This window comes from Schistocerca serialis, chromosome 4, assembly GCF_023864345.2.
Source record: "Schistocerca serialis cubense isolate TAMUIC-IGC-003099 chromosome 4, iqSchSeri2.2, whole genome shotgun sequence".
Classification (NCBI taxonomy): Eukaryota; Metazoa; Arthropoda; class Insecta; order Orthoptera; family Acrididae; genus Schistocerca; species Schistocerca serialis.
This window is the reverse complement of record NC_064641.1, coordinates 788823294-788835659: the sequence shown is the minus strand read 5'-3', so window position 1 is coordinate 788835659 and position 12366 is coordinate 788823294.

Below are 12366 nucleotides of genomic sequence, written 5' to 3'. Positions count from 1 at the left end.
ATTAATGTACCAGCATTTTACATTTGCAGTGGCCTACTCGCGCTTAATCTGGCAATATTGATCCCTTACATGTGTTACCTAAACAGATCTATTCTCGAAATTTGATTACTCAAGACGAATTATTTTTTGAGGCTGCAATTTTTTCCGTCTGTGCATGATGACATAATTTCATACTGTTGAATATAAATGGTGGCGTCCATATTCATATTAATAATAACAAAAGATTGCATGCACAATTGTAATATGCATGTCGTTTAGGTATCAAAGTAATCGAAGCCCCACCTTAAAAGTACTAAATGGATGATTGAGTTTCATCTGAGATACACATAGTTTTGTATACTTCCTATCCAAATAAGAGTTTGGGAGCGACATGTTCTCAAATCACTGAATCACCAAGATCAGAAATGACAGTTTGATAATTTGGCCCTCTCTTCGAAAAATTCCTACGGATGCTCTTGGTAACATACACTATGTGATCAAAAGTATCCGGGCGCCTGGCTGAAAATGACTTACAAGTAATGCTGGAATTCAATATGGTGTTGGCCCATCCTTAGCCATGATGACAGCTTCCACGTTCGCAGGCATTCTGGGAGGTTTCTTGGGGAGTGGTAGCCCATTCTTCACGGAGTGCTGCACTGAGGAGAGGTATTGATGTCGGTCGGTGAGGCCTGACACGAATTCCGCGTTCCAAAACATCCCAAAGGTGTTCTGTAGGATTCAGGTCAGGACTCTGGGGATGTTATTATCATGTAACCACTCCGCCACAGGCCGTGCATTATGAACAGGTGCTCGATCGTGTTGAAAGATTCAATCGCCATCCCCGAATTGCTCTTCAACAGTGGGAAACAAGAAGGTACTTAAAACATCAATGTAGGCCTGTGCTGTGATGGTGAAACGCAAAAGAACAAGGAGTGCAAGGCCCCTCCATGAAAAACACAACCACACCATAACACCACCGTCTCCGAATTTTACTGTTGGCACTACACACGCTGGCAGATGACGTTCAACGGGCATTCGCCATACCCGCACTCTCTCATCGGATCGCCACATTGTGTACCGTGATTCGCCACTCCACACGACGTTTTTCCACTGTTCAGCAGTCGAATGTTTACGCTCCTTACACCAAGCGAGGCATCGTTTGGCTTTTACCGGCGTGATGTGTGGCTTATGAGCAGCCGCTCGACCATGAAATCCAAATTTTCTCATCTTCCGCCTAACTGTCATAGTACTTGCAGTGGATCCTGATGCAGTTCGGAATTCCTGAGTGATGGTGTGGATAGATGTCTGCCTATTACACGTTACGACCCTCTTCAACCGTCGGCGGTCTCTGTCAGACAACAGACGAGGTCGGCTTGTACGCTTTTGTGCTGTACGTGTCCCTTCACGTTTCCACTTCACTATCACATCGGAAATAGTGGACCTAGGGCTGTTTAGGAGTGTGGAAATCTCTCGTACAGACGTATGACACAAGTGATACTCAATCACCTGATCAAGTTCTAAGTCCGTGAGTTCCGCGGAGGGCCCATTCTGCTCTCCCACGATGTCTACTGACTACTGATGTCGCTGATATTGAGTACCTGGCAGTAGGTGGCAGCACAATGCATCTGATATGAAAAACATATGTTTTTGGTGGTATCCGGTTATTTTTGATCTCGTAGTGTATTATGTATGTGGTGTTCGTCGCAGATTTCATTATGGATGCGGACTCATACCAGGAATTCATTCGCTTTACTTTTCACTGCGAGCAGCAGTACAGGATTACTTCGCTGAATTCTACACAAGCATTTCTCAACCTCTTTCAGAATTTCGCAGAGGATCTCCGTGACAAGAATGGTCTAAATTTAGGAAAACGTTTGTGAAGTGTCTTAACTGAAGTAGCTTGTCTGAAGGGGAAACAGATTTATGGAAACTTTGACTAATAAGTAGTTACACAGTAAAGAATCTGTCCGTCTCCATAACTGCGTGGTCACTGCGCTAACTGCCCTGAGGACGACCTGGGTTTGATTCCCGATACTGCCAGTGATTTTTTTTCTTGGTCAGGGGACTGGAATGGAGCGAACTCAGCCCTGTGATGCCAACTGAGGAGGTACGTGACAGAGTAGCAGCGGATCCAGACCATGAAAACTGACACAGTGTTGGAGGGCGGTGTGCTGGCCCCACGCACCTCCATAGCGCATCCGATGACGCTGTAGGCAAATGGATGACACAGCTGTCGGTCGGGGCGGACGGTCCTGCCAGGGTTTGTGGACGGAGTTCACGTTTATAGTAAAGAATCACCGATAGATCTGATCTGACCTGGAAAATTTCTGCCATTAAAATAGACACAATGTTGGCCATTAAGATTACAGCATAAATGATAGCAAGTAACGAAACTACTACTTATTGTGCCTATCTGTTTTATGAGGAAGAATATATGATTAGACTTGTACTTGATTTGGGGATATACAGGGTGTGCAATTCAGAAAACAAAGCTACCGCCTCGGGCAGAAACAATGTCTCTAAACCGGTTTGGTATCGAGTCGAACTGAGCTTGGCTGACAGATACGGTTACGTTATTCCATACTGTTTCATTTCTGTGCCAGTGTTTATTAATTGCATTGGCTACCGAGTAGTGCTGTGCCTGTCTCTCGGCAACTTACGACCAGATGTTTTTTGTCAGAAGGTGAGAGATGTTGAGAAGGCGCTGGCCACGGTAGCAGTCGAATACCTTGTGCATCACGTAAGATCGGGACAGCGCGGGCTGTATGTAGTCGTGTGATATGTTGTTGAAAGAAAATGCTACAGAGACATCAAAGGTAGGGCACAGCTACCGGCGTTAGCATCTTAGAAATGCAACACCCAGTGTTCGCATTACCGGCTATGCCAGCCAGATGTGATCGTGATTTGAACTGAGTACCATATCGTACCATTATACTGAGCACTAAGTCCGCATGATGATGACGAGTGCATTTGGTAACGTCGCTCCCTTCAAAACATCGAAACACAGACGCGCCACACTGGACTCGCATTCGGGAGGACGACGGTTCAATCCCGCGTCCGGCCATCCTGATTTAGGTTTTCCGTGATTTCCCTAAATCACTCCAGGCAAATGCCGGGATGGTTCCTCTGAAAGGGCACGGCCGCCTTCCTTCCACATCCTTCCCTAAACCGATGAGACCGATGACCACGCTGTCTGGTCTCCTTCCCCAAACAACCAACCAACCAACAGACGCGCCCAGTATGATACTGCACACAGAACCAGGGCTGGTCTGGAAAGGTGACACTCCTGTGTTCAGCGTTGTCGTTTGGCGCATCATAGTCTGCGTGGCTCTCCCTGGTGCCATGTCAAGGGAAGCCGCAACAGTGGTCGTGCTGACAGCCTTCCGTGGCACTGCTGTCCGTGTGGAACTGGTCTTGACGCAAACAGACCCTCTTCCTGACTCAGTCCACTTCTTTGTACTGTGTGAACCTGCACGACCAAGTGAACAATATGTGTCCCCTCGGTCGCTACCCATGCTGGTCCGCTGAGATCCTGCATGACGTTTATGGCCTTGCTGAACCCATGGTTTCCATATTCACGTTACAGTAACGGAATACCAACCATCACGAGCAGCAGTATCGCGGAACGACAAACCTCGGACTCAGTAGACATACTCGTAGTTCAGCCGCTGTCCAATTTGGATATGTGCTGGCTGGCGTTTCGCCTTCTTAGACAAGGCATAGAACGATGTTCTCACAAAAAAACACAATTCAAAAACGATTTCTGAATGGGAAATATTCTGCGTAATTTTTCCTTTTCTACAGAATGTGCGCTTGCTCTGACAAGGGAACCTCCCCATCGCACCCCCCTCAGATTTAGTTATAACTTGGCACAGTGGATAGGCCTTGATAAACTGAACACAGATCAATTGACAAAACAGGAAGAAGTTGTGTGGAACTGTGGAAAAAATAAGCAAAAATATACAAACTGAGTAGTCCATGGGCCACATAGGCAACATCAAGGAAAACCTGAGCTCAGTAGCGCCGTGGTCCCGTGGTAGTGTGAGCAGCTGCAGAAGGAGAAGTCCTTGGTTCAAGTCTTCCCAGGAGTGAAAATTTTACTTTCTTTATTTTTGCATAGTTATTATCTGTCCGTTCGTTCATTGACGTCTCTGTTCACTGTAATAAGTTTAGTGTCTGTGTTTTGCGACAGCATCGCAAAACCGTGCGATTAGTAGGCGAAATGACGTGCCTCTCCAATCTGAACCGAAAACATTTGATCGCAAGGTCATAGGTCAACCGATTCCTCCACAGGAAAACACATCTGATATATTCTATGCGACACTGGTGACGGCATGTGCGTCACATGACAGGAATATGTTGTCGACCCACCTAACTTGTGCACTTGGCGAATGGGTAAAAAGATTCTTCTACCTTGCCCGATTTAGGTTTTCTTGTGGATGTGATAATCACTCCCAAAAAAGTGATGAAAACATAAGAGTTTTGTCACATAAACTGAAAATAAAAAATTAAAGTTTTCACTCGATGGAAAATTTGAACCAAGGACCTTTCGTTCCGCAGCTGCTCACGTTACCACAAGACCACGGCGCTCCTGCGGTCCAATTGTCCTTGATGTTGCTTATCTTGCCACGAACTACTCAGTTTGTATATTTTGCTTATTTTTTCACAGTTCCACACAACTTCTTCCTGTTTTCTCAATTGATCTGTGTTCAGTTTTTCAAGGCCTATCCACTGTGCCAACTTATAACTAAATCTGAGGGGGGTGCGATGGGGAGGTTCCCTTGTGAGATGCTATCAGTTGCATATAAAGGTTGCCCAAGAATTCCCTAACCCTTTCTGGCAAAGAGCACTCTAATTCAAATTAAATGTTTGCTATATGAAGGCACATCAGTATAACGCGGAAGAAGGCACTGTCGTACATGATTGCCCTGCATATCCAACCAGTGTTGCCATCTTTCCTCGGTCCATGTGAAGACACGCTGCAGTACTGCTGCAAATCCCCAGTCTTCATCTTGTACACCTGGCTTTTGATGTGTCACCAAGCAAAGAAGTCAAAAGACGTTATATCAGGCGAGTTCGCTACCCAGGACTGCTCTGAACCTCATCCAATTCAGCATCCTGGGAAACGTCTCGCTGACGTAATTACGCCCAGTGTGCGGAAATTGCAATAAGGTGCTAGGATGATGTTGGCAAACAATTGGGGATGCAGGAATTGCTCACGCATTCCGAGGTACAATGTGAACGTGATTGTTGCTCCAGCAAGAAAGGATGTGCCGTAAATGCGCTGTTGGGTGAGGCTCCGCCGCACATTTGCCTTTGGGTGTTACGTTCTGGCTCCATGGTGATATGTGTTTGATCATCATCCTGCTGTTGTGGCGATTGACTACGCCACAAGTATGAGAGGTAATGTAATCGCTGAACAGGACGTGTGGGGGGTGCAGAAACTAGAAACTGCTCGAACATGTTAAAGTTTTTTTTTTTTTTTTTTTTACACTTACAGGGTAAGATGGTGCTTTGTTGGTGTTACAGCCGTGTTGACGGATGGAAGGGGCGGCTGCTGTTGCTGCGGTCCGCCTGCCGCTGGCTGTGGAGTGGCGACAGCGAACTGGAGCGGTGAGTATTCCCTCTGACATCACTATTGCCACCTAGAGCAGAACACAAGAGTACACCACAATTCGGGTACCGAAAGTACTTCACATACGTTTTCAGATAGCTAAAACTAACTTTTTCACAAGTAAAAGTGTAAAGTGTGAGTACTTTCCTGTGTGGCTTAAATCTTAACGTTCTTTGTTGTATTGAAGCAACTACTTAAAAAATAAAAGAAGATATACTTTTTAACCTCATTCGAGAATATAGCAAAGCTGTTCCAGACACACCTGTCTCTCTGTTTTCAATGAAGCTATTCAAGAAATTTCCCAGGCAGGTATTCTAAAGTGTGGGGCTACCCGTCCAATGTCCGTCACGCCTTCTCCGCATAAGAAATGTGGTTTTCATCGCCAGCCTAGTTTTAACTCTCAAAATATTTCGTCTTTTTTTCCAAAAATTTTCGTTGGCTGACAGTGTATGACGGTTCTCCACTTTTCAGTACGTGTGGCATGGCACCATAAAGGGGGTAGTAGGCTTAACTTGAAAGGCTATAGTGACTGAAATGTAGTAGCAGTATAGATTTATACTGGATGTATCATAATTATTAGGGAACACTGACACAGGTCAAGGATTATAAAAATATAAGCTAAAACGTATCATCGCTCTGTAAATGTACCCTTTGCCAGATAACTGTCAAAGTTTGGTTACCATCAACCACTCACTTCAATATGAAGTATCGTCCTAGTTACTACAAATGTGTCTGAAATGTAAACTTTTCGATCATATCCGCATGCAATTGGGTTCAAATTTCACCCATGGTCCACGGTTGGGGAATGTAGTACATCCGTGAAGGGGCACCTGCACATTTTGGTGCTGATGTAAGACAACATCCGATGTCCTGAAACGGTACAAGATGGTGAGTTCCAGCAATGCCTATAACTTGGTCTCCAAGATCACCTGAACACAGTCCTCAGGATTTTTCTGTGTGGAGCCACCTCATAATTGAAGTGTAAAACGATATGGCTCGACAACTGGAGCAGCAAATCGAACAGCCTTCTGAAGCTTTACAGCATGATTGTGGGTATTTGAAACAATTCGTAACTCGCTGCAGAGACAAGTGCTAGATTGCCTCTAAACGCGAGGCCGACACCGGAGACACCTCCGTTAACTGGAATGAGTGTACAGTAAATGCTAACAATGTACAGAAGCAGCTTAGTATTTCTCGTTAAATTAGCCCATCGCTGAAATTAGAACGCAACTTGATCGAAAAGTTTGCACTTCAAATGCATTTAAACTAACTAGGGCAACATTTCATACTGAAGTCTGTAGTGGCTCGTAACCATAAATTCCTGTTTATCTCGCAAACTGTACACATTAATTTAGGGCAAAAGGAACGTGTTCAAAAACGTAGTGATAATGAAACAAACATGCTTATTCGAGTCTTTTCATATTACTGTTATATGGATAAATATCTTTATAATACGTTCTACATAAGTCATAAACTATAGTAGTTAAACTTAAAAATACGAAAGATTTATATCGGTAAAATTGAAGTCATCGCATACTGGTTGCTGTTGACCATGCAGAGATATTTCAACGAGCTCACAGTCTTCTAACTTGAATTCAGAACTCAGCCAATGAGAGTGATGTCACACCTAAAACAAGCTGAAAAGAGTGACAATTGATTTCAGTCTGACTCCTGTAAGTACCATGAGCTTAAGATGAAAGCATCCTTATGCTTACGATAGTTTGCAGACAGGCATTTTCCCTTACTCTGTATGAGAATGGTATAAGACAGGGAATAGCTAATATTGGTACACAGTATACTCAGTCATGCACAATATGATAGCTTGGTTACGCAAAAGACTTTATCATTGACTCCTCATACTGACTCACTTAAATCTGTCATATATGCTTCGCTTCCCAGCATCACTCGTTACTGTGATGTCTTAAGGACTAGAGCTGTTTGTGTGAGCTTGTTACCCAACAGATTACTTTATCCTGAAGAGATAATTGATTATTAGCCGCCGGCCGGAGTGCCCGAGCGGTTCTAGGCGCTACAGTCTGGAGCCGCGCGACCACTACGGTCGCAGGTTCGAATCCTGCCTCGGGCATGGATGTGTGTGATGTCCGTAGGTTAGTTAAGTTTAAGTAGTTCTAAGTTCTAGGGAACTGATGACCTCAGCAGTTAAGTCCCATAGTGCTCAGAGCCATTTGAACCATTTTTGATTATTAGACTGTACTAAGAACCTCAGACATCAAGGATATGCAACCAAGGTAAAATTAACTAATAGTAAAGCAAGCGTCTGCCTTTTATTGCCTTGTATTACCAACGTAGATTTGGCCTTTACTAAGGATGAGATACCTGTAACAGACTCATGACAATTGCAAGATTTCTTGTCAGTGCGACTGAGCGAGATGACGCGGTGGTTACGCACCGGTTCAGTATTCGGGAGGACGACTGTTCATATCCCCATCCGGCAACGCAAATGCAGATGTCGTAAATCTTTCAAGGAAAATGCAAGTTAGTTCTCTTGAAAGGCGGAGTTCCATCCCAATCCGACCTTGTACTCCTTCTCTAGCGATTTCGTCGCCGACTGGACGTTAAATCCTAATCTTCCTTTTGTCAGTGTAGTTTTCCGGACCACAATAACAACAATAACACGCAAAGCTGCTCGCGTAACGTGATACACAGAAGGCGTGATAAGTATGTGTCGCATTTCAGGAATGTAATGAACGAAAGTAATACTTTGTGAAAATAATAACAATACATTGATACGATACGAACGTGAGACTTTCACATTTTCTATCGTCATGCAAAATCATTATGACTGTGGCTCACGCGAATCTGGGGGGGTTGGGGGATAGTGGTTGAGTGGCTGTTACGATTCTTGCTTAGGTCATTCCTGTTTCTTCCTAAAACTCGAAGAGTGTTTTGCTTTTCTACAGTGTACAATCTACAAAAAAAAAAAAACGGTTCAAATGACTCCGAGCACTATGGGACTTAACATCTGCGGTCATCAGTCCCCTAGAATTCAGAACTACTTAAACCTAACTTACCTAAGGACATCACACACATCCATGCCCGAGGCAGGATTCGAACGTGCGACCGTAGCGCTCGCGCGGTTCCAGACTGAAACGCCTAGAACCGCTCGGCCACACCGGCCGGCTGCAATCTACATTGATGTACGACATATGTAGAGGTTACAGAGACTTGGAAAACATCCAGTCCCATCTCTTTGACCAATCACGAAAGGAAATGCTGCTTTGAATATAGCTTTTGCAACTGAATGGAGACGAGAGTCAGTGTACAGTGGAAACTGAGTCCCGTTTATTCCCTGCGCTGTATTACCGCAGGCTGCACGTGCCTGCCACGTTTGTAGTGTGAATACAGAATGTTCGACGGGCCTAGCTGTATTCTGCCAATCATGGAAAACCACACAGCTGCTAAGACTATCCACCCATCTGTGACTTCCAAAGACCATGTTCCTACGCAGAAGTAACACACAGATCGTAGATTCGTGGTTCTTGATGCGAGGCTCTAAGGAACTTTCTAGCAAGTAGTCAGGCTCTCTGTGCTGCTAAATGATGTCAGTGGCTTTTAAATGAGGAATTACGTAGATGATAAAGCCACAGAGTGCTAACAAATAACATAACCTACGCCTACATTGCCACATGGAACACAGTTTTCGCAGGTACGAATTTAATCCTTGCGTATAAAATACTTTTCGTAAAACACAGTCACAAATCAAAATAAATTGTGCGCCTTCCCGCCAAGAGTCGTACCGTTCAACCCCTCAACAGAGCTTTCTCCCTCTATTCTCCAAGGTCGTCAGTAATGGTCAGCCCGAAACACTTCACCTCGCGCATTGTCATCGCGAACCGAAGGCGCACGAAGTGCTTCGTCTGCATTTCGTAACGCCAAAGTTATTAAAGAAAAAAAGTTATGAAAGTAAACTGAATACAGCGTATGACAACTTGCTATTGAGAGGATCGCTACTACGATTGTCAATGAAAACTGAATTAAATATTAAATACATAATAATAAATGAAAAATATGTCAGTATCTCGCTCCACCTCTTACGCCAAATATCATCTAATATTTTCTTCCTCAGCAACGAAGTGAGGTTTGGGAGTGAATATTAGGACTCTCAGAGCCAGAAATTTTACACTACTCAGCGTCCTAGGAGAATACATTTAAAGCCAGCTCACAGTTTCTGATGTGCTCATGTGGGATATCGCTTGAATTAAGATTCCTGATTTTTATAGAGTGCGCGAATGGCACATGGCACGGATGTACGTAGTATAACCTAGCTTCATCACCTAACAGACGCTTCAAACAAGTATGCTCTGCTGAAAATCTATTGCCACAATGAACACCAGACATTAATTTCTCGCATTCTTCATTTATTCGTTACCAGAACATCTGGTATTTTCTGCATTCCATTACACGAATAAACCAGTATGCTGATCTCATTCATCTTCACGAATAAACCAGTATGCTGATCTCATTCATCTTTTAAACAGTCTCTTATTCAGCATAAGCATGTTTTCCATCAGGTCCTCGTTCCATTGCACCCGACCTCATCACAGCAATCGATAAGGATCATTTTCATGAATACATTAAAACTTCTGCTGCTTTAAGAATGACACATGACACGGACCAGAGCACACAGTGACCGGCAAGACAACACGTACGCGACTGAAAAGAATGGATCACATCACAATTTAAGAGGCGGATATTATAGTGACATGCATCCAAGTAACCAGTTAACTACACGTGTAAGGCCAAAAAAAGCTCTAAAAATGTTTCTACCTTGACAGCAAGACTGAAGTTTAGCCAGATACGTGTTAATTTTAAGAAATATTGGCACATCACTACTTGAATACGGCGATGAAGAAGAATCGAACCACCCGTTCTTCCAATGTAACACTCACCTGGATAAAATGGATTAGCTGTTGACAGATTCGGTGAATGAAACATAATACCTCTTACAAGTGTTGAAGTTCCTCTTGCACCAAGTGACGATAAAACTGGTAAACTACTGTACACGTTCGTTACTGAAACATAAATTCCTTTGCAATAGTCTGTTTTGCATTTTCGTGTGTGAGAGTATAAAATTATTACCTATTTGCTAATGCGTAGAAGCTAGCAGTAATTATTACACCTAGTGTTTCGTAAGATTACTTAAAAAGTTAGCGATAGATATACTTAAAACTCTTGAGATTTTGATGCAAGAATTAATGATAACCGCCACAATAACAAAAATGGTATAAATATGTACAATGTACGTCAAACTTCAACTCAGAAATAGCTGGTACATGTAGTATATGGCTGTATAGGTACTCCCAAGGCTAGCAATAGAATTCTATGAATGCTGCTTCTATTTCCCTGGCACATGGGCACAATTTTCAGTTAACTTCGACGACGAGCGTAAATGTTAGAATTTAACGTGTGATCGACAGCGGTATCGTTAAAGAGGGAACACACGCTCAGCTGGATGTGAATGAGGAACAGAATCAGCTATGGGTTTCTTCATGATAGTTCTCCAATTGCGCTTGTCGGTAATCAAGGAAACTCGTAGGAAACCTAAATGAAATACTTACGATTCTTGGGCGTAGGCTTTCGCGGTCGATGTCAATTTCATTTACGGGTGTATTTCAGTGTCATTTAAAATGGCTAAACAAATAAAGTAACCAAAGTTTCGGCCGTGTTACAGAGGCTTCCTCGCGGCAAAACGTCGGTCGTTTTAGTCGCTCACAATAAGAATTACTGTTCGCAAATTCGAACCCTACTTTTGCCGGCTACCAAAATTTCCTTTTGATCACTGAACAGTTCACCAGGTGCGAACTAGGAGACGAAAACTCTTTTCAATTCTGGGACAACAACAATTACTTGTAGGTAGCGAGGAATTTTTGAAATATGAAATTAATGAACGGAGGAGAAAATATCTCAGTTCATACGATTATTTCATCAACGGAGATAGGAAATTTGTTTGTGTATCTAGTCAACTGCCTAAAAGTTTCTTTTCATTCGTTTATTTTTCTTCTTTTTTTTAGGTAGCGATAGTCTTATCTAGTACGGGCTCCGCTGTACTCTCGTTTTGATAAATTTATTTTCATTTAGCTTTGAGGCCGGATGCCCTTCCTGTGGCCGCAATGTAAGGGGGCGGGGGTAGGAGGAGGTCGTATGCGTCACCTTCTGTGAATTGTCTACGCTTTGTCCTCTGTACGATCGTATTTTAACTGTTGTGCATCGTATTTTGCGGGGCGGAAATTAGGAAACAGCCCAATATTTGCTAAACGAGCATGGGAAACCGCCTAAAAACCAGCCAGAGTCAATCTGATTCGATTCTCCGGTTACTATCCTCTCGGTCTCGTGTGCTACCACGCTGCTCGTCAAGCTATACGAGCACGTTTTCCTTGGTTTATGGAACCTAGAAAATTGTTATTAATCGTCGTCGTAAACAGTAGCACATTTAAATGGACTGTCAGTCCACTAAGATTCTGTTACGACGGTTGAGATATGTCCTTTGAGTCGACTTACAATGCGACTTCGTTTATTCCGAACCAAAGTTGTTAGTTTCAGTGCACTCAGTAACATACCAAATTAGGACTGTGCACGGCTATTAATCATAATGGTTATTTGAAGATGCATTTACTGTACTGGCCGCGGCGATCATTTTACAACATAAATACATAAGAGCGCCATGTCATAGTCTGACTACAAAATCTTGACGAAGTTTTCAGCAATTTTTTCGTACATGTTCTTGACTTAGAATTAAGTTATCATTTCCTATC